The sequence below is a fragment of the Artemia franciscana genome, chromosome 11 (genome assembly GCF_032884065.1).
Source record: "Artemia franciscana chromosome 11, ASM3288406v1, whole genome shotgun sequence".
Lineage (NCBI taxonomy): Eukaryota > Metazoa > Arthropoda > Branchiopoda > Anostraca > Artemiidae > Artemia > Artemia franciscana.
This window is the reverse complement of record NC_088873.1, coordinates 24,713,612-24,738,714: the sequence shown is the minus strand read 5'-3', so window position 1 is coordinate 24,738,714 and position 25,103 is coordinate 24,713,612. Positions and strand designations below refer to the sequence as shown.

The 25,103-nt window shown below is 33.1% G+C and overlaps 1 protein-coding gene and 1 long non-coding RNA gene across 2 annotated transcripts in view; one reads left to right on the top strand and one right to left on the bottom strand.

Moving 5' to 3' along the window:
• The window catches only part of LOC136033002 (RRP15-like protein), a 220,701-nt gene extending 199,204 nt beyond the window's left edge, over positions 1-21,497 (bottom strand). Inside the window, exon 1 of the mRNA XM_065713529.1 lies at positions 21,305-21,497. The gene's annotated coding sequence lies outside the window, so the exon portion shown is untranslated. The remainder of the gene's footprint in view (positions 1-21,304) is intronic.
• On the top strand, positions 7-22,166 carry LOC136033003 (uncharacterized). The gene is made up of 2 exons (XR_010618837.1): positions 7-122; positions 21,714-22,166. It is a non-coding gene; the product is annotated as an uncharacterized LOC136033003 (long non-coding RNA).
• Positions 22,167-25,103: the final 2,937 nt, after the last annotated feature.

Below are 25,103 nucleotides of genomic sequence, written 5' to 3'. Positions count from 1 at the left end.
ATATCTAGCTTGGTACCGGTAACACAGTTCAGGTTTTGATATAGACAATTGAAGTTTGTTGTTCTTTAAAACTTATAGTCCTTGTTATGCAGGAGTTTTTCTTCTAAAGTCGTGCCACAAAAGTAGGGATGTTGCTATTTTCTTTTTCAATATTTTTTATTCGTATATTTAATTTAAGTTTCACTCGGTTTAAGATTTATTCATTCATTTATATTAGTAGATAACTTCGAAGACGACACTGCCTTTCCATGACGAAAGAAAAAACAGTTCAAAATAGGGATGAAACCTTTTTATTGACAGTGAACAGATATAAAATTTAACTGGATATTTCGAACACATATACAGTGTTCATCATCAGCAGTAAAACTAAAGTAAAACTTAGCAGTAAAGTTTTTAGCAGTAAAACTTAGTTTTACTGCTGATGATGAACACTGTATATGTGTTCGAAATATCCAGTTAAATTTTATATCTGTTCACTGTCAATAAAAAGGTTTCATCCCTATTTTGAACTGTTTTACTTTTATATTAGTAACTATTATATGTTTGTTTGCTCTGATTGTTTATTTAATTTTTGTTCGTTTTGGGTTTCATTTATATATGAATTGCAAAATATTTGTGTTCGTATTCAGCTTAATTTGTAGATTCAAATTAAATTTACTAGTTTTTAAGCTTTATTTATTCATTTGTATTAGTACCTTTTGCTATGAATGTCTTCGTTTCTATTCGTTTTGGGTTTCATTTATTCTTTAGTAGTAATTTCTGATCGTTTTGAGTTTGAGCTATTGTAGGTTTCTATTTCTTCTGATTTTAAGTTTTATATGGCCTTTACTTTTCTTTGAAAAACTTTTTTTCGGAAAGATTTTTTTTTTAATTAATTCCTGTTCGTTTTGATTGCCAAAGTTCTAAGTTTTTTCAAGTTTCCCTATTTGAAAATAATTACGTATTCCGAAATAAATTCCAAAATAGATCTATGTGTGTTTGGAAACAGTCTTGATAAAAACTAATAAAATTAAATTGAATATTTTATATGCAATGATATTGATTGCTGAAAGCTCATCAGCTCAAGATTTTGTTTCACTGCAATTTTTTTTTTCAATGTTGTAAGAAGTACCAAAAGAAAATATTTGTAATATAATTCGTTTTAGTTAAGCGCCAAATACGCAGTAGACTTTATACTTTCACCCTTAGGGAAATTGGCAATAGCCCAATTCATGTTTGTAGTGAAAATAATAGGTGTCCTGAGAAATCTAGGTGTCTTGAAAATTTTTTGAAGAAGCTAATAAAATTAAACGGAATTTCTATGATTTTGAGAATAAAGTATCATTAATGAGTTTGTGCGTGTGTTTGCGTCGGGTGGGGGTCTTGCCATGGGGGCTGGGCCAGGGGTCAATGCCCAATGATTTTGTCAATAAATTATTGTTAATAAGTCGTTTTTGGGAGAATGAGGGGGGCCTGGTTTCAGATCCCTTGATTATTGGAATAAAATATTGTTAATAAGTTGGTTTTTGGTAGGGGTGGGGTTGAAACACGGAAGGAGGGCCAGGTGTAGGCTCCCATGATTTTTGGAATAAAATATCGTTATTAAGCCTTTTTAAGGGATCAGGGTCAGCCATGAAAGAAGGCCAAGGGTCAGTTCCAATGATCGGAACACAATATCGCTGATAATATTGTTTTTTTGGGGTGAGTGTCGGGCCATGGAGGATTGGCTAGGGGTCAGCTCCCATGATTTTTAGAAAATATTGTCGTTAATGAGATTTTTTGGGGATGGAGCGTCGAATCATGGGAGCCAGCTCCCATGATTATTGGAATAAAATGCCATTAATAAGTTGGTGGGTTTTTTTTTGGGGGGGGATTAGGGCAGGTCAAGCCTTGAAGCAAGCCCAGGGGTCAGCTCCCATGGATGGTGGAATAGAATAGCGTTGATAAGGTGTTTTTTGGAGAGGGGGGATCATGGAAGGAAGACCATGGTTCAGTTCCCATAATTTTGGTATAAAGATACCTTAATAAGTTTTTGGGGGGGAGGTGAGGCCAGGGAGGGTTTTAATTTCGCATCATGAGCTTTAAGATCAAAACAGGTCTTGTGAAATAAGAATTTTAGATGTAATTAAAAAAATAGTTTAATTGTATTCCATTCTTCATATATTACTGATAAATGTAATAGTATAATTTGATTTAACATTTAATGGATAGTTCTACATCAATATGTAAATAATTTATTTTATTAAACAAATTTTCTGAATCGGAATTAATTTATCTAACAACATGATTTCTGTCTAACTTTTAGCAAGTCTCTGATAGCTCAAATGGCTAGAGTGCTTGACTCGGAAGAGAAAGGTCTCAGGTTCAATTTTTAAAGCCTTTCAAATGAAACACAAAAAAATTGTATAAACTCTCCTTACACGCCTGCATGGCCGAGTTGGCAAATCGATCGAATGATAATTGGTTGCGATCCAACAGTTCGACTTTCACTGTTACCTAAGGTAGTAATTGATGATATCAATAAGATCGGGCCAATGATCAAGATCAAGGAGTAAGAAGGAGCCAGCTTCCCTCCAAACAAAAACCCTACGGGGTTTGCTTCAGAACCTAGTCTGATGCGAGATCACCAACAACAAAACAATGGATAACAGCCTGGGGGTGAGGTTTTCAAAACTTTCTGAAATTTGGTTTTTATTTAATTTTTAGTTTATGTATATATTCTATTAATTTGTCTACTGAAAAACGTAGAATTTCCTGAATTCAATTACTTTAAAAGTATTATTTGAATCTAATAGCTTTAAAGCATTTTTTGAATAAGTATTTGGATCACTTAATCAATAAAAAATGTTTTTTACCATACCCAATAATTCATCTGTTTTTAAATTTTTTATTCTATTATAGATAAATTATTTATACTATTTCCATTATCTACGTTTTGGGTTTTTATCAATAAACCTAATTCATAACTTAATAATGAAATAACAAGCAAATTACATTAAGATTTTAACCATTCTTTCACTGTACTTAGTTTCTCCGAATTGAATACAGACTGAATCGTTGAGAAACTCGCGAGAAATTGATGTGTCATTTTTTTTTGTCTAGAGAAGCAAGCTACATACGCCATTTCACTTTGAACTGTGAAAAGAAACTATTTGACTTTTGTAATGATTAAATATAAAAAACAAGTTTTTTTTTTAACTGAAAGTAAGGAGCGACATTAAAACTTAAAACAAACAGAAGTTATTCCTTATATGAAAGGGGTTCTCCCCTCTGCAACGCCTCGCTCTTTACGCTAAAGTTTGACTCTTTTTCACAACTCTACTTTTTAAAACAGTAAAAAAAACTTTAACGTAAAAAGCGAGGCATTGCGGAGGGAGACAACCCCTTTCACATACGGAATAATTTCTATTCGTTTTAAGTTTTAATGTCGCTCCTTACTTGCAGGTAAAAAACTTGTTTTTTTAATATAATTTCTGAACGTTTTCGAATTAATGCATGTTCCAATTTTGGCTCATCGCACATGAATAATTAAAACGAAATTTACATATTTTTTTTTTGCCAAATAGCTTTCTCATAGTTTTGATCGGAAGATTCTGATAAAAAAAATGGGCGGGGGAAGAGGCCTTGTTGCCCTAAAATTTTTGGTTACTTAAAAATGCAACTAGATTTTTTATTTTTTTGTACGAACGTTTTTGTTTGTAATAAACATGCTTACCTTACGAATTAACTTACGTAATGAACTTCTATATTTGTGTATTTTTTATTACGTATATGAGGGGGTTTGCCCCCTCGACAATGCCTCGCTCTTTACACTAAAGCTTGAATTTTATCCCCAATCTTTGTTAATGACCCCTGAATCACAAAGGCCGTAGAATAAACAGTTGATGTTACTAAAAATTCTTTAGCGTAAAGAGCAAGGTATTGTGGAGGAGAAGAACCCCCTTGTATACGTAATATTTTATTTTGTTTTAAGTTTTAATGGTACTCATCTGTTTCAGATGGAACATTTTGTTTTTTATTTATTTTCTCATTTCTTTTAAATAATGCTAGAAAATCCTCCGCCCCCTTAATGAGAATTATATTCCCTGGTGATAAATTCCTCCATGGAAAGATCCTCCCACGTAACCCCCGACCCCGACCCTACCCAGCCTAAAGCGAAAAAGTCCCCCTGAAAACGTCTAAACACTTCATAATAACCATTACTATATGTAAACAATGGTCAAAGTCTGTAACTTGCAGCCCCTCCCCCAGGGACTGTGGGGGATAACGTCGTCCCCAAAGAAGTGGTTATTAGGTTTTCGACTAAGCTAAACAGAATGGCTATCTCAAAATTTGGATCCGGTGACTTTGGGGGGAAAAACTTAACCTTTTAAGTGATCTATATTTTGATCACTTAAAAGGTTACTAGAACTTTTAACTTCCGTCAGAATGAGCCCTCTTGCGACATTTTAGGACCAGTGGGTCGACACGATCACCCCTGACAAAAAAACAATAAACAAACAAACAGATAAACACGTATCCGTGATCTGTCTTCTGGCAAAAAAAAAATCACATTTTTTACGTAGGAGCTTGAAACTTCTACAGTAGGATTCTCTGATACGCTGAATCTGATGGTGTAATTTTTGTTAAGATTCTGTGACTTTTAAGGGTTGTTTCTTCTTATTTTGTAAATCAAGGTAAATTTTCTCAGGGTCATAAAGTTTGATAGGTAAGATTAAACTTGATGAAATATATATATATTTAAAATCAGCATTAGATAAAATTCTTTTGATGTAACTATTGGTATTAAAATGCAGTTTTTTATTAGTTTCGGCTACTTTTTTTTACGAATGTTTTTATTAGTAATAGCTATACGTAACTTGCGAATTAACTAACGTGGCGGACTTCTATATTTGTATATTTTTATTAAGTATATAAGAGGGTTGGCCCTTTCGTCAATACCTTGCTCTTTACACAAAAGCTTGACTTTCGTCCCAACTCTTTAAGAATGACCCCTGAATCACAAAAGCCGTAGAATAAATAATTAAAATTACAAAAAATACTTTAGCATAAAGAGCAAGGTATTGTAGAGGAGACGAACCCCTTATATGCATAATATTTTCTATTCGTTTTAAGTTTTAATGCTACTCCTTACTTACAGTTTAAAAAACTTTGTTATTTATTTTCTCATTGTTTTTTTAATAATGCTAGAAATTTCTGCACCCCCTTCATCGAAATTTCCTTCCCTCATAATAAATTCCTCCATGGAAAGATCCTCTCACGTAACCACCTCCCCCCCACACCCCAACCCAAACACGAAAAAGTCTCCCTGAAAATGGCTGTACAACTTCCAATTTCCATTAGAATGAGTCCTCCCGCAATATTCTAGGACCACTGGGCCGATATGATCACCCCTGAGAAAACAAAACAAACAAATAAACACGCATCCTTGATCTGTCTTCTGGCAAAAAATACGAAATTCCACATTTTTGTAGATAGGAACTTGAAACTTCTACAGTAGGGTTGTTGGATACGCTAAATTTGATGGTGTGATTTTCGTTAAGATTCTATGTCTTTTAGGGGAAATTTTTCCCTATTTTCTAAAATGAGGCTCTAAAATTTTCTCAGGTTTGTTACTTTCAATGGGTAAGACTAACCTTGATGAAACTTATATATTTAAGATTAGCATTAAAATTCGATTCTTTTGATGTACATATTGGTATCAAAATTTCGTTTTTTAGTTTCGGTTACTATTGAGCCATGTCGCTCCTTACTACAGCTCATTACCACGAACTGTTTGATAGGATGAACCGAATAGATAATGAGCACAAACAGAGCGTTTAATGAAACAAGCAATATTACTGGGTGAAAATTAAGAACATTTTTATTTATGTCTTAAACTTTACAGACTTTATGTAATATTTATAACCATTTAGTTTCACTTTTTTGACATATTTTTCGCGGAGAAAAAAGTAATGTTATGCGTAATTCATTCTCTTGCTTAATTATATCTTCATAAATCAATTCAACTGAATTATGCATAGCAAGCGATTTTAAATAGAATGAATAAGCAGTTTAATACTTAACCTTTCTTTCTGCTATTCTTAGATATTTTTTCAAATATTTCAATCAGAACTGTCCCGAGACTTAAAGAACCGAGGGGTAACATTGCAAAAGCAGATAAACCTGAAGCACTAAATATAAATTTGGATAGTAAGAAAGTATTACTAACATTTCCATGATATTTAAAACTTCTACAATAAACGAATAATCTTTTTTCTAGTTCTTTTTCCATTTATATTTGAAAATAAGCTTTAAATAAAATTCTGTGGATTTATTCCCTTAAATCTTCGTTTTGTATAATCAACACAAAGATGCCCACAATCCACATACTTGAAATTTTTATCTTATTAAAATTAAATAAAAAATAGTTGTTTTTTTTACTGAAAGTAAGGAGTGACATTAACACTTAAAACGAACAGAGATCTGTACATAAAAAGGGGCTATCCCATCCTCAACGCCCCGCTCTTTAAGCTAAAGTTTTAGTTGTTTTAAAAAGTACAACCTTGACAAAAAGTTAAACTTTAGCATAAAGAGTGGGGCGGTGAGGAGGGAACAGCCCCTTTTATATAAGGAATAATTTCTTTCCGCTTTAAGTTTTAATATTGCTTCTAACTTTCAGTCAAAATTATTTTTTTATTTCTGAAGGTTTTTGAATTAACTCAAATTTTGATTTTGGCTCATCGTACATGAATAATTGAAACAAAATTTGCATATTAATCTTTACTTTTTTTGGCTAAATGGCTTTCTAAGGTTTTGATCGGACAATTTTGAGAAAAAAGGGATGTGGATTGGAGCCTAATTGACATTCAATTTTGTTGGTTACTTAAAAAGGCCACTAGACTTATTTTACAAACGTTTTCATTAATTATAAATAATCATAACTTACGAATTAACATACGTAGCGAAATTTAATATCCATATATTTCTTATTAAGTTTATGAGGGGGTTCGCCCCCTTTTCAGAACCTTGCTTTACACTAAATTTCAATTTTTTTTCCAATTTTTAAAGAATGACCTCCGAATCACAAAGGTCGTTTAATTAGCATAAACAGCTCTTTTGAAATTACTAAAAAAAATTTAGCTTAAAGAGCGAGGTTTTGAGAGGGGGACAAACCCCCTCATATACTTAATAATTTCTGTTCGTTTTAAGTTTTAATGTTGCTCCTTACTTTCAGATGAAAAAACTTGTTTTTTATTTAATTTTTCATTGTTTTTTTAAATAACATTGAAAAATTCAGCGCCCGTTAATGGGAATTCTCTTCCCCCTTGATAAATGCTTCCATGTAAAGGATCCTCCAACGTAACCCCCCGACCGTCCACCATCAGAAGAAATCCACCTGAAACATCTGTATACTTCCCAACAACCAATACTATATGTAAACAATAGGCTTAATTCACAACTTGCAGCCCTTCCCCTGGGGACTGTGGGGGATTAAGTCGTCCTCAAAGACATATTTATAAGATTTTTCGACTATTTTGAACAAAATGGCGTTCTCAAAATCTTGATCCAGTAACTTCGAGAAAAAATGAGCCTAGCTGCCCTCCAATTTTTGGTCACTTAAAAAGGGCACCATGACCTTTAACTTTCCTTAGAATGAGCCGTATCGTGACATTCTAGGACCACTAGGTCGATACGATCACCCCTGAAAAAAAAACAAATAAAGGCGCATTCGTGATCCTTCTTCTGGCAAAAAAAAATATACAAAAGTCCACATTTTGTAGATAGGAGCTTAAGGCCTATACAGTAGGGTTCTCTGATACGTTGAATCTGATGGTGTGATTTTCATCCCCTTATTTTCGTGCCTTATTTTTGAAATTAAGGAAAAAAAAAAATCAGGCTCGTAACTTTTGATGAGTAAGATTAAACTTGATGAAACTTATATATTTAAAATAAGTATTAAAATCAAATTCTTTTAATGTATCTATTGACATCAAAATTCCGTTTTTTAGAGTTTCTGTTACTACTGAGCCGGGTCGCTCTTTACTACAGCTCATTACCACGAAGTGCTTGATGATTCCAAAAGAATCATAATATTCTACTATTGAATACTTGGGATCATTGAAATAACAAGTTAAGTGCATTCCAGGGTATCCCATGCCGTCATAATTGATTATAGCACATGCTTTTTTCCTTATTTTACTTCGCAATTTATCCCAAGAAATTTTTTTTCAAAAATAAGGAATATGACATAATTCACTAAAAATATCAATATTTCGCAACAGTATCATGTAATTTTTTATTCTTTCTGACATTCCCCGTTTTTTGGAAGCCAGCATTCTTTGAATTATGAAACCCCAGCTTCAATGCATTTTATGGATGTTCCACGCTGTTTAAGTACTTTAACCACTTATACTTGTATTTTTCTTCTGTCTACCATATTTTTTTGGAGCTTCCGATCCAGATCCAACAGTTTTGTGTGTACCGGATAATTTTAAACCTCCTTACCTTAGACCTTAGATCAGGGGGCACACAGGGCGTCTACAAAATTTCGCCAGACCCCTCGGAGCTGAGCTGCAGCCGTGACTTCCTCTCATTGTAGTTGAACAGACACATCCACATTACTCAGGTCTTGGTCGTACTGTCGTCGTAAGGTGTGTCTTGGTTGACCTCTTTTTCGCCTCCCGTTGGGGGCCACTCATATATTGCATTTGGAAGTCCATCTTCTGGCTTACAGAGGGCGTAGCCAGGGTATATCATCTCCTACGTTTCAGAAGGTCAGTAACTAATGGCTAACCGGTTCGTCAGCGAACTTCTATGTTGGAGACATTTTTCTGCCACGATATGTTCAGGATTCCCCTAAGGTACATGTTTTCGAAGGCTAGGACACGTTTCTCCAGTTGGGTGTTTAGTTTCCAGCATTCACCAGCAAAGAGGAGGATGGACATCACATCACTATTCAGGAGGCGGAACTTCAAGTGCATAGAGTATTTACTACTGCGCCAGACTGGTTTCAACTTGCTAAAAGCCGATGTCGCTTCTCCAATATTTCTCTTGATTTGGTTGTCTATTTTTACATCGTATTCAATCCAAATCCCGAGATAATTAAATTCCTTGACCTGCTCAATTGTTTTATCTTTGCATTTTAGTATCAGCGGGGAGTCAAATGTGGCCTTACTCTTTGTTTGACCGACATTTACTGCAAGTCCCATTTTCTCGGCCTTTTCGTCTATGGCGTCGAGTAGCAGCTGCAGTCGCAGTTTCGTTTCTTCAAGAAGAACAACGCCATCTGAGAAGTCCAGATCAGAGATCTGTCGGATGTTAATCTTCACTCCAATGCCCGAAGACTGCCGTAGAACATAGTTCATTACAATAACAAACAGAAACGAGGATAGGACTTATCCTTGTTTGACACCATGCATTATCTTGAAGAAACGCGTGTCCCCATTTTCTGTGCGTACACAGCATTCACTATCCTCGTACAGTGTAATTATCATTTTGACTATCTCATTTTATTATATCGTACATTGATATTTTATTATTTAGATGATCATTGGTGGTATTGAATAATTTAAATTTTTTGCCAATAATCTTTAAATTTTGAGTTTTGGTAAATGACCGCAATTCATTAATTCTGTAATGCGGTAAACAATTTTTTATTTTGACGAATTCGGATTTTCGTTGTAAAAAAATCATAATCACTTCTGCTATGTTAGCCATTTATTAGGAGCTGATTTTATGAAACAAAATTCTAAATCTTAAAGAACAGTCAAGACTGAGATATTTTATTGCTTGCTATTTACTATTTTGAGACTTTCTTGAGAAGGCTGAAATCTGTTTGCGTTTATTAATAGGTTTAATGATTTAAATTTGTTTAATAATTTTAATCTGTAACAAATGGTGGTTTATTGCATGCGAGGTAAAAAGGTTACTACAACCGATTCTTTAACTTGGGAAGTTTTGAAAAATAAAAGAAAGTGCCACTGATTAAAGGTATTTGTACATTTTGTAGTTGCATGAAAAATAGTTTAAAAAAAGGAAACACTGAGGAAAAATCCTGGATAAAAGGACGTGGTATTTTTGCTGGCAAGAGCAGTGCAGAAAACAACTTTTTAGAACTCTATTATTCAAACTTTTCAGGGATTGACAATTTACATAGAAAATTAAAATGACTTGGTTTTACTGTATCAAAAAAAAAAAAAAAAAAAAATTAAAGAAGTGTGGGAAAGTCAATATAGTAGTTCTTTACACTGTCCAGCTTATCATGAATTCAAAAAAACACGTGTTTACATTTATAGTGTCGATGACCACTGCCAAGCAGATTTGGTTGATATTTGGTTGATATGCAGCAGTATAAAAGTAAAAATAATAATTTTTATTATAGTCTTTCAGTCATTGATTGTCTTAGTAAATACGCTTGGTGTATTCTTTTAAAGGATGAAAAGGGTAAGGAAATTATTAATGCTTTTACACGTCTATTTACAAATAGAAAACCGAAAAAACCACAAACAAATAAAGATAAAGAATTTGCTATGAAAAAGTTTCGAGTATTTATAAAAGTCATAGAATTCATTGGTTCTTATCTCCAAATGAATTAAACTAAAATTGTTGAAAGATCTAATATACCAACCAATCAAAGAAAGATTGCGGGAATATTTTACTCATAACAACATAAAATGTTGGATAGATATATTATCCTCTTTCTTCGACAATTATAACAATTCTTATCATCGATCCATCAAAATGAAACCAACAGAAATGATAAAAAGATGAAATGAAAAAAAGGTGTACACTAATTTATTTCCTGATGTCGAAGTTCAAAAATCATCCATAGGCAAATTCAATGTTGGTGATTTGGTTAGAATTAATAAAAGTAAGGGTGTTTTTGAAAAAAGTTAGCTACCAAATTACATAACTGAAATGTTTCAAATAGCTGCAGTGAAACATACAACCCATATAACGTATGAACTATCAGATAATAATGGTGAACTCATGATTAATGGTATTTACGAAAAAGAACTCAAGCATTATTCAATAAAAATTTTCATTGTATAAATGGATCCTATAAAATTGAATAAATTATTAGCGAGTATAGTGAAAATAAAGAAATACGATGAACTATGGTTAAAGAACATTCCATAGAGGAAGCTGGATTTCGTGACTATGCTGAGAAGTTGGGTGCTGGTGATTCAATGTTGGTGATTTGGTTAGAATTAATAAAATAGGGTGTTTTTGACAAAAGTTAGCTACCAAAGTACATAACTGAAATATTCCAAATAGCTGGAATGAAACATACAACCCATATAACGTATGAACTTTCAGATAATAATGATGAACTCATGATTGATGGTTCTTACGAAAAGGAGCTAAAAAATTATTCACTAAAAATTTTCATTCTATAAATGGATCCTGTAAAGTTGAACAAATTATTAGCGAGTATAGTGAAAATATAGAAGTACAATGAACTATACTTCAAGAACGTTCATTAGAGAGAGTTTTCAAGTAAGCAGTTAAGCTCACCCAAGTCAATCTATTTTACCCCGGAATAAACCAAAGTTCATTGCCAATGTCAATTTTGGGATAGATCATGAACTTCTAAGAGTAATCAATAAGGAATATGATCCTAAGCGATTCTATTTTGAAATGCCTAGTTTTTATTCAGACAATTATCAATATTTAAGAGAAGTAATAGATGAATCAGGAATACTTAATCAAAGATACGGAGGAAAGATGAATTGCGGGAAATTTAGTTAATTAGAAGAAAAAATGTCTCATTTTGTAAAAATCTATAGAAGAAGGTTAAAAGATATTAAGGATAACATTGATGCAATATATTTTCAATAAGAAACTGGGATTTACATGAATGCAAATCATATATTTGAAAATATATAGTTTTCTACGTGGCAGAGCTGCTGGAAAACTGAAAAATGAAGCTATTGACCTGCTCGATTCATTATTAAAAAATAAAATTATTAAGAAAAATGACTTTACTACTATTTAAAACAACTATCTTAGAATTTGAATTTTATGAAGAAAGATACTTCTCTTATAAATGGTTTTGATTATTATTAGTGGTGACAAAAATGAAATTGAACAGCCCTATACAAGTAATCCGATCAAGTTAGACCAAAACTCTGACTATGAAATAGCTTTAACTCAATGTACACTATGGTTTTCATCGTATAACATTTGTGATCAATTTAAAAACAATACGTTTGAATACTGGGGAAAAATAAGATCAATGGTTTAACGTTATTATACCCAGTGGGTTGTATGAAAAGAGGGGTTTTAATTATTTTTTAACTCGTAATTTCAATTCATATCAAGATCAATTCCCAATCAGTATATTATCCAATCCAGCAACAATGAAGTTTGTTATTATTTTGAAAGAGAATTATAAATATCGGTCTAATAGTGATTTATGTTTTATCTTATAATTTTAAAATTAAGCTCAACTAAGTAGTAAATATAATGAAGGTACTAAAGCTCCTAATATTACAATAAATGTTGATAAAATACAGATTCACTGCTCATTAGTGGATGGTTCAATTGTGAATGGGAATACAACCTCTAACTGTGGAGTTTTGATACAAAAACAGAACCTAGCACGCTACTCTGTGAGATTCCTATAGGAAGGCAAGATATTCCAATCAATCGAAACGAATATATCAGCGTGCTAAAAATGACTATGACTGATAAATTAGGTCGATTAATTTATCAGAATGGAGAAAATGTTGCATATCTTCGGATTTGAAATTTTTTTAATGAAATTAATTTAAAAATGAATCTATAATAAATGCTGATCAATAAGAAACAATTATTGTATAAATGACAGTATGGTAGTGGGATTGGTAGTTTCTTTAAATATCGTCAATTTTCAATTATCTAAGACGTCCAAAAAAGAATATAAAAGATACAGCTCATTATGTATAACACAATTATTAAACCACGACTGGAATTATTTAGAAATAGAGCGATTAAATATAAAAAATATTGGATAGAGTATAATCAAAGAGAGTTAAATGATGTGAAGTCTCTAAAAGGTATAGTTTCAAATAAAAAGATATATTTCAATAAACACCCTGATAAATAGAAGAATGGCTTAGTGGATGCAATGATTTTAGTGAAGGGACTTAAACTACATCCCCGGTGATGCTTTGAAAATCTTTTAAAGTTTATTTAATGTTTTTGCATATAAATGGCAGCGAATCAAATTGTTGCTCCTTATTAGGAAATATTTGAAAAGCCTATTATTGATGATTCTACGACTAAATATGAATTTACAGAAACTAGAGAAAACAATGTGAATACGGAACAATGATGAATGGATTAAATTTGTCCAAAAATATCGAACATATTATCAATGGAAAATACATTGAAAGTATTAATTATGTAGTATAACGACTACTGTTAAAAAATATTAGAATTTCCAGTTGACTATAGTCGAAGCGCAGCTACTAATATGTTTTGGTAAGAAGACAAAACCCAATCGGTTAATATCTTTAAAGTAGAAAATGAGTTTGAAAGCACTTTTACACCTGTTGCAGCAGGCGGTGGAACTGTTACAATAAAGCGAAATAACACTTTTAATTGTGGTTTATATATAAGATTAAATAAAACCAAAGAAAGTAACGTGGCTAGTATGTATTTACTATTATCATGATTATTTGGATTTTTCAAGATATAAATCGTGTTTATAGAGGCGTTACCCATCAAATTATATTAAAAAGAAACGGTTTTTCCAATATCATTATAAAATATGGAGCTAAGAATTTTAAAGTAATTTTAATGCATTTATCATGGATGTTACCAGTTAAACATCCCATTTTACCCATAGCAACTCAATTACAAGCCAGATTAACGAAGAAGGGGGAAGAATTGAAAGCTGGATTAAGAAAGGGCAGCTCATTTGAATTAAGATAGAAAGCATGTAATATCTATAAAATTGATAATGAAAAGGATAGGGAATTAACATAGAAGGTAGTCAACGAATGCTATAACACAACTAAAATATTGTTGTTTTACAGAAATTTGAAAAAGATAACACTTATACCCAAAAAAATATGGTATTTCAGCATATGAACACTGATAGAATTGAAGTAATCGTAAATGGATGTAGATATCCACAAGAAGATTTGGAATGTGATTTCAGTAATGCTAATGATGCTTAGAAGATTATTCTAACGCTTATCAATAATTTTTATAGTTAGGATATAAACATGAAAATGTTGATAGTGGAGCAATTGTAAGTTCCAATGATTTTAAAACAGTCTATCCTTTATTTTTTTGATGTTTCAAAGCACAAGTCGAATGTTTATCTAATGGATCAACTGCTGATATAGAAATTAAACTGTTATTAGATTAAGTACCTCCTTATTAATAAAACATTTACTGCGTTATATTTTCAGAAATAAAAGCAATCATGGAGGTCAATGATAGTAAATTATATGTTAGTATATAAATTATTTTCAAAATGGAAATTTAATGAATAAGATTAGCAGCTAATAAATGGAGAAAATTTTAAGTGAAGTGAAAATGGTGAATAAATATGTTCGAACTGTTAGGAAACTAGATTTAGACATTGGAATGGAATACATGATTAAAAGAATAAAATGTGTTACACCTAAAGGGGGAAAAACATCGTTATCATAATTGATTTTAAAGGTGAAATGGTTGATCTATTTGCACCTAAGTGTTTTGATTCTAAAGCAGCTGATCTTGAAAAGAAATTAAAAAAATAATAGATAAAGGTATGAATTTAAATATGATTGAAATAAAATATAAAAATAAAATAAATTATTTAAATATTGATATAGAACTATCCATTAAATATTAAATCATATCGAATATTTAAATTTTATCAGTAATATAGAAAGAATGGAATATAATTAAACTATTTTTTCATTACATCCCTGATTTGATTTTAGGGCTCATGATGGAAATTAAAAAACTGCCGGAAATTTTATTTTAAAATTGTACAAATTCAACTAAAAAGGGCGTAAATTGATGGGGTGATCTATGTGGGGCTGAGAAACCCATGTTGGCATTTTGAAAAAGTATATAAATGAGACCAAACTTGATTTCAAAGAAACAGTTTTTATTTTTAATGTAAAGATTGAAAATGTTCAAAATGTGCAATGTTTGATGTTAAAATGATGTAAAATTAAGTGAAAATAATGTAAATTTAATGGATGAGTTAGGTGTTCAAGAACCCTCATTTTCTAAACTACTCAAGTATCTTTAATAAGTTTTTTTTGGAGGGGTTTGGGCCATGGAGGGAGGATCAGGGGTTATCTCTTATGATTTATCATTGATATGGATTTCTTTGATTGGAGAGTGATTGGGTCATGGAGGGCCAGGGGTCAGGCCCCGCAATTTTTTGAATAGTGTATTGTTGATAAGTGTTATTTGTTGGGCCGGGGGGGGGGGGGTTGTAGGATTCGGCCAAGGAAGGCCAGAGGTGGGTTCCCATAATATTTGAATAAAATATCGTTGATAAGTTTTTTGAAACAGGGGGGGGGGTCCGTCCACAGAGGAAGGATCAGGAGTCAATTCCCATATTTTTAAAGTAAAATATCGCCCATAAGTTGTTTATTTTGGGAGTGGGTTTGGTGGGTTTTGGCCTCAGAGGGTGGACAAGGGTCAGCTCCCAAGATTTATCATTAACAATTTTTTTGGAGGGGAGGAGGATTGGGCTATGGAGAGACGGGAGTCAGCTTCCACAAGCTTAGGAATAAAATATCATAATTTTTTTTTTGATTAGGGATGGGGGTCAGGTTTATCTAATTTTCGAGCTATTTTAAAAATCCTGCATAAAATCTTATATGCCCCCAGGTTAAAACTTACAAAACTTGCCTCTGGACCCTATGGGGATTTTTTAACCCTGGATTTTTGTAATCTGATTTTTGTTCGGGAAAAAAGCTGGTAGAAAGGATTAGTTGCCCTTCAGTCCCCTTTGATTCTTAAAAAGGGAACTAAAAATTTCAACTTTCAATTGAATATCCCCCCTCCCGAATTTATACGACCATAACTTCCATAACAGCCTTATTTACCCCTGGAGCATAATTTACAACACTTGCCCCCGGGTTTTGGGTGTTTGCGTGAACCATCCTGTTTTGTTTATTATTGTTGGTATATTTTGAACAAAATGACTATCTTAAAATCTTTATCAGATACATTCAGGGAAAAAAGCGTGAGGGGGGCTAGTTGCCATCCGATCACTTTGGACTCTTCAAAAAGGAGTTAGAATTTCCAATTTCTAATCATTTATGTTCCCTTGGAAGATTGTTCAACTACCTCTTCCAAAAACCCTATATGCCCAAGGGGTACAAGTAACAACCCTTTCCTCAGACTCTGGGGGGGGGGGGATATTTTGAACCTGAGACTTTTTTATCTGATCTTTGGACTTTATTTTTAACAAGATGGCTATCTCAAAATTTTGTTCGGATGTATGTGGTAAAAGTGAATTGGTGAGGGGATAGATACCCTCCGAACACTCTTAACTCTTAAGAAAGGAACTGGAACCTTCACTTTCTAACAAATGAGTCCTATCTGAAGTTTAGACGACCATTCATTCCATAAAAACCTTATATGCCCCCGGGGCATAACTTACAACACCTGCTCCCAGACTCTGGGGGTTTGTCTCAACCCCGGGGTTTTGCTATCTGAAATTTGAACTATTTGTAACAAAGTGACTATCTCAAAAGTCTTATGGGATACATTTGGGGGATAAGAGCTTGGAGTAGGGCTAGTTGCCGTCCAGTCTCTTTCGACTCATAAAAAATTAACTAAAGATTTCAATTTTCGGTCAATCGAGCTACCTTTAAAGTTTATACGAGCACACCTTCCATATGAACCATATATGTCCTCAGGACATAAGTTACAACGTCTGTCCCTGGACTCTTAGGGTTTTTCTCAGCTTTGGAGTTTTTGGTATCTTATCTTTGAACTACATCTAACAAAATCACTATCTCAATTTTTTTTTTCCGAAGAAATTTGGAAAAAAGAGCATGGGGAGTGCTAGTTGCCCTCCGATCAATTTTGATTCTGAAAATGGGCAGTAGAACTTCCTATTTCCGGTGGAATTAGCCCCCTCCGAAGCTTATACGACCACCCCTTCCATATTAAGTGCTTTTGAAAAAAAAAGTCTGAAAAAATGCCTGTAGTAAAAGCAATACGGCTCAAATGCTTTATTATTATTTTTTTTCGAGAGGCGCTTCATATGGAAGTGGTCGTCATATAAATTTCTGAGGGAGCTAGTTCGATTGAAAATCGGAGATTCTAGTACCGATTTTAAGGGTAAAAGTTGATCGAAGGGTAGCCAGCTCCCCCCCCCCAAATAACGGATTTTCTCCAAATACATTTGATAAAATTTTTATGATAGTCATTTTGTTAAATTTAGTCCAAAGATCATATAACCAAAGCTCCAGGGTCGAGACGACCCTCCAGGGCCCGGAGACATGCGTGGTAAGTAATAACCTGGGGTCATTTATGGTTCATAGAAGGGATACATGTATAAAGTTCAGAGTGGGCTCATTTGATTGAAAATTGAAATTTCTAATTCTTTTTTTAAGTGTCAACAAGCCGCCCCCGAAACATGTTCCCCCAAAACCATCCTATAAAAATTTCGAGATGGGCATTTTGTTAAAAATAGTCCAAACATCAGATAATAAAACTGCCACGTCGACACAACCCCCGGGTCTAGGGCAGGCGTTGTAAGTTATGCCCTTGGGGTATATATGGTTATTATAGAAGGTTTGCCCATATAACCTTCAGAGAGAGCTCATTTGATTGGAAATTGAATGTTCTAGTTCACTTTTAAAAATTAAAAAAAGACTGACAGGACACTTTCCACCCAAACACATTCTATAAAAATTCTGACATAGGCATTTTGTCAAAAAATAGTTGAAATATCAGATAATAAAAACTTCGGGGTCGAAACAAACCCCCAGAGCCATGTTTTAAGTTATGCCCCAGATACATATAAGGTTTTTATGTGAGGGGAGGTCGTACAAACTTCAAAGGTGGCTCATTTGAGTGTAAAATGAAAGTTATAGTTGCCTTTTTATAAGTCAAAAGGAATGGGAGGAGATCTAACCCCCCCCCCCCCCACACACACACACACTCTTTTCCCCAAATGTATCCGATTAAAAGATTTTGAGATTGCCTGTTTGATTGAAATAGTCCGACGACCAGATAACAAAACTTCGGGGTGATCATAACCCCCCTTCGCAGTCCAGGGAAAGAGTTGTAACTTATGAGAAGGGTTAAGTTTTTATGGAAGAAGTGGTTGCATAAACTTCGGAGGGAACTTAAATGTTTCGAAATTTGAAGTTCCGATTCTTTTTTTAAGAGTCAAAAGTGATTCTATGGCATCTAGAACCACTCCCCCCCTGCCAACCCTTTTCTTTTCTCCAAATGCGTCTAAATGAATTTATTATTTTGTAATTTTGTCCAAACTAGACCAAAGATCGTACAACAAACACTCCAGGGATAACACTGCCTACCAGAGCATGGGAGAGAGTGTTTTAAATTGTGCTCCAGGGCAAATAAGGCTCATATGGAAGGGATGGTAGTACAAACTACGGAGTGGGTTCATTTGTTTGTAAATCGGAATTTCTAATGTCCTTTTTAAGTGTCAAAAGTGATCAGAGGGCAACTATACCCCCTTCCAAGGCCCCCTTTCCTCAAATCCATCTGAGCAAAATTTGAGAATTTCCTAAATAGTTTAAAGATTGAATAACAAAAACTCAGCGGTTAACAAAACCTCCCAGAGCCCGGGGAAGTGTTGTAAGCTATGCCCTGGGGGGGGGGGAGATAAGGTTTTATGTAAAGGGTTGGTCGTACAAACATCAGAGATGGCTCATTTAATTGGAAATTGAAATTTATATTAGAATTAAAGATCATAGCAAACATAAAGATAACAGTTGAAAATATAAATGAATGAATAAATCTTTAATAGCTTCAATATTGTTTTATGACCCCCCCCCCCCCCGAGGTACTTCATATTCAATGGGTGCTGTTATAAACTTCGGAGAGGGGCTTATTCAATTGGAGACAGGAATTTCTAGTGCCGTTTTTAAGAGTCAAATGTGATTGGAGGGCACCAAGCCCCCCCCTCTTTTCCTAAAATGCATCCGATCGAAGTTCTGAGATGGTAATTATTTCCAAAATAATTTAAAGGTGAATTAATTAAAATAATTATGCCATGGGGTTGACAAATCCTCCCACTGCCTCCAGGGCAAGGGCAGTAAGTTATGTAAGCTGTCCATTGTTCATATAGGCTATAAGGTTTTTATTGAAGGGTAATCGTGTAGACTTTGGAAAAGGCTCATTCGATCTAAATCGAAAGTTCTAGCTCCATTTTTAAAAGTCAAGAGTCATCAGATGGCAGCGCATCCATCCTTAGCGCCCTTATTTTCTAAATGCTTCTAATAAAACTTTGGTTAACCATTTTGTTCAAAATCGTTCAAATGTCAAATAGCTACGGTTACGGGTTTGAGCCCCCCAGCCCTGGAGGAAAGGCCTGTAAGTTGTTCTGGCAGCCCATCGTTAACATATAAAGCTTTTATGGAAGGTGTGGTCGTATACACTTAGGAGGAAGTTCATTCGATTGGAAATCGAAATTTCTTGTGCTCTTTTTAAGAATCTAAAGTGATCAAAGAGCAATAACCCTCACCTCCCTTGTGCCTTTTTTCCAAAACGCCTCTTATCAAAATTTTAAAACGGTCATTTTGTACAAAATGTCCATAATTTAACTTATTATAACTTAGGGTTCAGGAATTCCTCCATAGCCCCTGGGGTAAGGATTGTAACTTATGCAATTTGCTCATTATTAGAATATACGTTTTTTGTGGAAGGGGTGGTCGCATTGACTTTTGAGTTGGCTAACTCCATCGAAAATTGAGACTTCCAGTTCGTTTTTAAGAGTTAAAAGTGATCAATAGACAACTAGCCCACGCCCCACTTTCAAAAAGGACATCCGGTCAAGATTTTCACATAGTCATTTTGTTCAAAATGGTTATGAGGACAAAAACCATGCTTCCGGGGTTGAACCCCCCTCCGACCCTGGAGAAATGGCTCTGAGTTACACAACTTGCTTATTGTTACTTTGATACTTTGTTTATTCCGATACTCGGATTTAGTGGTTTACGTGGCGACTTTCATTTACTGGGCAAGGGGTGTAAGTTAAGTTCCTTTTTGTTACTTTGATAATTTGTTTACTGTGTTACCTTGCTTACTTTGATGCTTTCTTTATTTTGATACTTGGTTGCTTTGTTGAAAGTTTAATTTTGAAAAAAAAAAAATAATATTGAAAAAGGAATTTTTTAAACACTTAAAACTTTTCCCAATCAAAAAGGAACAAAAATGAGTTAAAAAACTTTCCAAAAAACATGTTTTTTCCAAGAAAAATAAAGGTCGTATTAAAATTAAGATCAGCAGATACAAATAAATATTAAAATTCAAACTATTGAAACAAAACGGAAATTACTGTTAAACAATAAATGAAACCCAAAACGATCAGAAACTAAATAAACAATAATAAAAAAAAAACATATAACAGGTACTAAAATAAATGAATGAATAAATCTTAAAACGAGTAAAGTTTAAATTGAATATACAAATAAAGCTTAACGCAAACACAAATATTTTGCTATTGGAGCGTAATTAAAACCAAAACAAACAGAAATTAAATAAGCAATCATAGCAAACAAACATACAATAGGTAATAGTGCAAATGAATAAATAAATCTTAAAGCGAGTGGAACTTAAATTGAATATGCAAATCAAGCTTGAAACAAACAAAAATCCCCATAAACAAGAGTTTTGGTATTGCCTCCTTCTCTCACTGTAAAATCTAAGACCTACTGCGTCATTCGCACTTTACTGAAAACGAATTATGAGAAACATATTTTCTTTTGTACTTTTTAGAACATTGAAAATAAGCATAAAAATTACAGTGAAGTTAAATTCGGAACTGATGAGCTTTCAACAATTAATATCATTATATATAAATTATTCAGTTTAATTTTATTAGTTTTTTCCAAGACTGTTCACAATAAATATAATTCAATAAAAAAACAGGAGTTTCGATACTGTCCCCTTCCCTAACTGTACAAGTCTAAATGATACTATGTCATTGGTGCTTCACTGAAAACAAATTATATTACAAACTTTTTCTTTTCCAGTCATTACAGCTTTGATGATGAAAATAAAAATTACATTGAAATAAAATATTCTTCTGATGATCTTTCAAAAATTTATAATCTTTCAACTAATATTCAGTTTGGTTTTATTTGTACTTTCCAAGACTGTTCAAGACACATATAGTTAATAATAAACATACCGTATTCAAAAGTCTCGAAATATGTACAAGATACGTTTGGTTTTTTTTTTCACGATACGCTCACTTATGATGCTCTTCTGAGCCCATCACTAAGCTAAATACTTTGAGCTAGTAATTTTATGCGAGATAACACTCCCATAATCGAAACCTTATCAGCACAATATCGCGTTATCTCATGTCTTTCACCTTTTATCTAGTTAGGGGAAAACTAAACTTTTGATGGGAGTGGAATTTTATCATTGCTATAGAATCCAGAATAAACAGTTTCAGAATACTATACTATTAGCTATGAGAGTGGGCTGGAATTCCTAACCACAATTTGGGACAATGCCACAAGGAATAGATATTTCTTATGAAACACAAGATTTATTTGCGGAGAATGTAAATAACAATTCGTCCAATTTTTCAGATTTGCAGGATTTATTGTTAAGTGTCAAAAATGAAAGGGAACATTCCAATGGCTTCATGGAATCACCAAATCTTCTTAAGAAGAAAGTTAATAAACCATCGTTTTTCCAGAAATTGAAAGCAAAGTTTTTAAAGGAGCAACATTCCACTGAGAAGTTGGAAGGATTAGGTGAATGTTTCACGATGACCTTGAATCCAGGTGAACTCTTACGATTTAGTGCAGTGCAAACACGCAAAGACTCGGATAGTGATGCTGCAGAATCTGCACTTCTTGAAAGGAGAAAATCACTCACTGAACTGTTAAATATGATTTACAATGAAGCAAGAAAAAGAAATTCAAGTGGAAACTATGAATCGGATAACGGAACAGAATATTCAACAACGTCTGATTACACTGGCAAAAGAAGGAATTACGAAGTTGAAAATATTAATGAATGGAGACTAAGAAATAAAGGTTAGATTTTTGTCCTTACTAATTTTGTCGCTCTTAAAAAAAGGTAGTATTTGCAATATTTTGCCATGTCAATTATAGCATGGCCAGAGGCGAATCTCCAACATTTCATTGGGGGTGGCAAGATCAAATGGGGAGGGGCTCATATCAAAACAGTCAAGGGGTATGGGATGTATATTAATTTTTTATCTACATTATTGGGCGGGGGAAGTGCAGTCCCTCAAACCACGCTCCTGAGCATGGCCACAATAAGTCTTTAATGTAATATTAAATTTCAAATCTATGTCTTAAATTTTCATTTCATCTCAAGATTTATCAGCAGGAGAAAAACCAACCTTAGAACTGAGTGATAAAATTATTCTGAATTGCTGCTTCAAACGTTTTATTAATCTTAAAATAAATACAAAATTTGGTCTAAATTTGTTCTATGGTAAAACTGAAAAGTATTATTTGGGCGTAAAGAGTAGGGAATTTTAAGCGTGTGGGTAGCCCCCCTCCAGTTCCAGGCATTATCTAGTCGGTTTTAAGGGTATACAGTGTTTTTCCTAGTAAAACCGACAATTTTTTTAATTTTGAACGTGTTAAATTGTTTGCTTAGTAATGTTAAAGCACATATTTATTTCAGGTTCGATGAAATTTATATTCTAACTAAAGTATGGCACATCCTCACAGTATGGCACATCCACATCCTTCTGTTTTTTTTTTTTTTTTGGCAAATAAGTTGCCAGTCAAGTTTAATTTAGTCACATTTTTTTTTCTAGAATTTCACCTTGTTAAGAGCTAAATCCAATGAAAAAAGATTGAAAACTTAAAATTAAGGTAAAACATTTTTAGTCAGAATTTAGATAGGCTTAGACTTATACTGTGCACAATCTTCAAAGCCCTAGAAATAATAAAAAGTGTAGACATAGTAGCTGGGCAATACCTTCCCGGAGTACGTTTTTATTGATCCTTGATTAATTCCTGGCCCTTGATTCATCATATATATATATATATATATATAATATATATATATATATATATATATATATATATATACATATATATATATACTAGCTGTTGGGGTGGCGCTTCGCGCCACCCCAACACCTAGTCGGTGGGGGCGCTTCGCGCCCCCCCAGGCCCCCCCGTGCGCGTAAGTCGTTACGCGCCATATTAGTTACGCGCCATTGTAGTTGTGTCCCTATGTCCCACCTGTGAATATAGATATATATATATATATATATATATATATATATATATATATATATATATATATATATATATATATATATATATGTTTTTAACTACGTAAAACTTGCGAATATACAACATTCTTTGCTGTCCCATTGTCTGTGCATATAAATAGATTGTCAGGTTTACTGACTCTTGAACATGCAACATATAATGGTCCATGGGAAAACAATCCGTATTCAGATCTATACCTCATGATTCTAATGATTGCCCTTGAGCTTTGTTGATGGTGATTGCTAATCGACCATTCCCTGTCCCGGTGTCCCGGTCGTCATTTATATCCCCCTGTGCCCCCTGGCGTCCCCGTTGTAGTTGTGTCCCTGTGTCCCGGTCGTCATTTATATTCCCTGGGTCGTCATTTGTATCCCGGTGTCCCGGTCTGTATATACATTCGTTTTTTAGTTTTGTTTTTCTCCTTTATTTTTTTCCTTTTTTTTTCTTTTTTAGTTTATTTAGATTTTTAGATTTTTTAGTTTTTTTATTAGTTTTTAGTTTTTCTTTCTTTTTAGTTTTTTTTGTAGTTTTTACCTTCTTTTTAGTTTTGTTAGTTTTTTTTTTACTTATGTCCTGGTCGTCATTTATACTCCCTGTGTCCCGGTGCTTTGTTGATTGCTAATCGAACATTCCTTTTGTCCTAGTCGCTTTCTCTTTGAGTGTCGTCATTTATTTTTTTCTTTTTTAGTTCTTTTAGTTTTTACCTTTTTTAGTTTTTTTTAGTTTTTTAGATGAAAATTTTTTTTAGTTTTTTCCTTTTTTTCTTTTTAGTTTTTTATTGGTTTTTACCTTTATTTTAGCTTATTTTTCAGTTTTTTCCTTTTTTTTAGTTTTTTTTTTAGTTTTTAGTTTTTTTAGTTTTTTACCTTTTTTTAGTTTTTTAGTTTTTTAGTTTTTTAGCTTTTTATTTTTTTTATTAGTTTTTAGTTTTTTTTGTAGTTTTTGCCTTTTTTTAGTTTTTTTAGTTTTTTTTTTTCATTTTTTTTTTTTATTTTTTTAGTTTTTTACCTTTTTAGCCTAACCAGGATTTGAACCTGGGACCTTCATTCTCCGTTCTGACACCCTCTCTCACCGAGTGACTACTCCAGCATGTTCATTTTGGTGTTTTAAATGGTATATTATTAACCAAATAATGTGTTTTACAATATACTAAGCATCGTCATAACAAAAATGACGACAACTAATTTCATGACGTCAGCCGACACAGAAACATGACGTCACCTGATCCACAGATCCACAGACAGACAACTTATTTTTATATATATAGATATATATATATATATATATATATATATATATATATATATATATATATATATATATATATATATATATATATATATATATATATATATTATCCTTGTATAGAGCAATAACTGTATATTTATTTATTTGTGTATGTATGTACGTATTTGTTCTCGAAAACGACTCCATAATTTTCGGGAAAATTGGCATCCTGGTATATTCTGGCAATAAAAAAAACGATTTAGATAGGTCAGAAATTTGGGAAATTCATTAAGAGTCTTTACTTTAAAAAACAAGAGCTAAGAGCTCATATGGCACTTGTGACGAGGTTGGAAGAGCCAAGAGCTCATACGGCATGAGCTCTAGCAAAATATTAAGAATTAATAGACTGATTTAAAGGGAAAATCAGAGGCTTAATGCCAATCGGGATTTAAAATAAAAGCTCTGAGACACAACATCAGTCTAAAT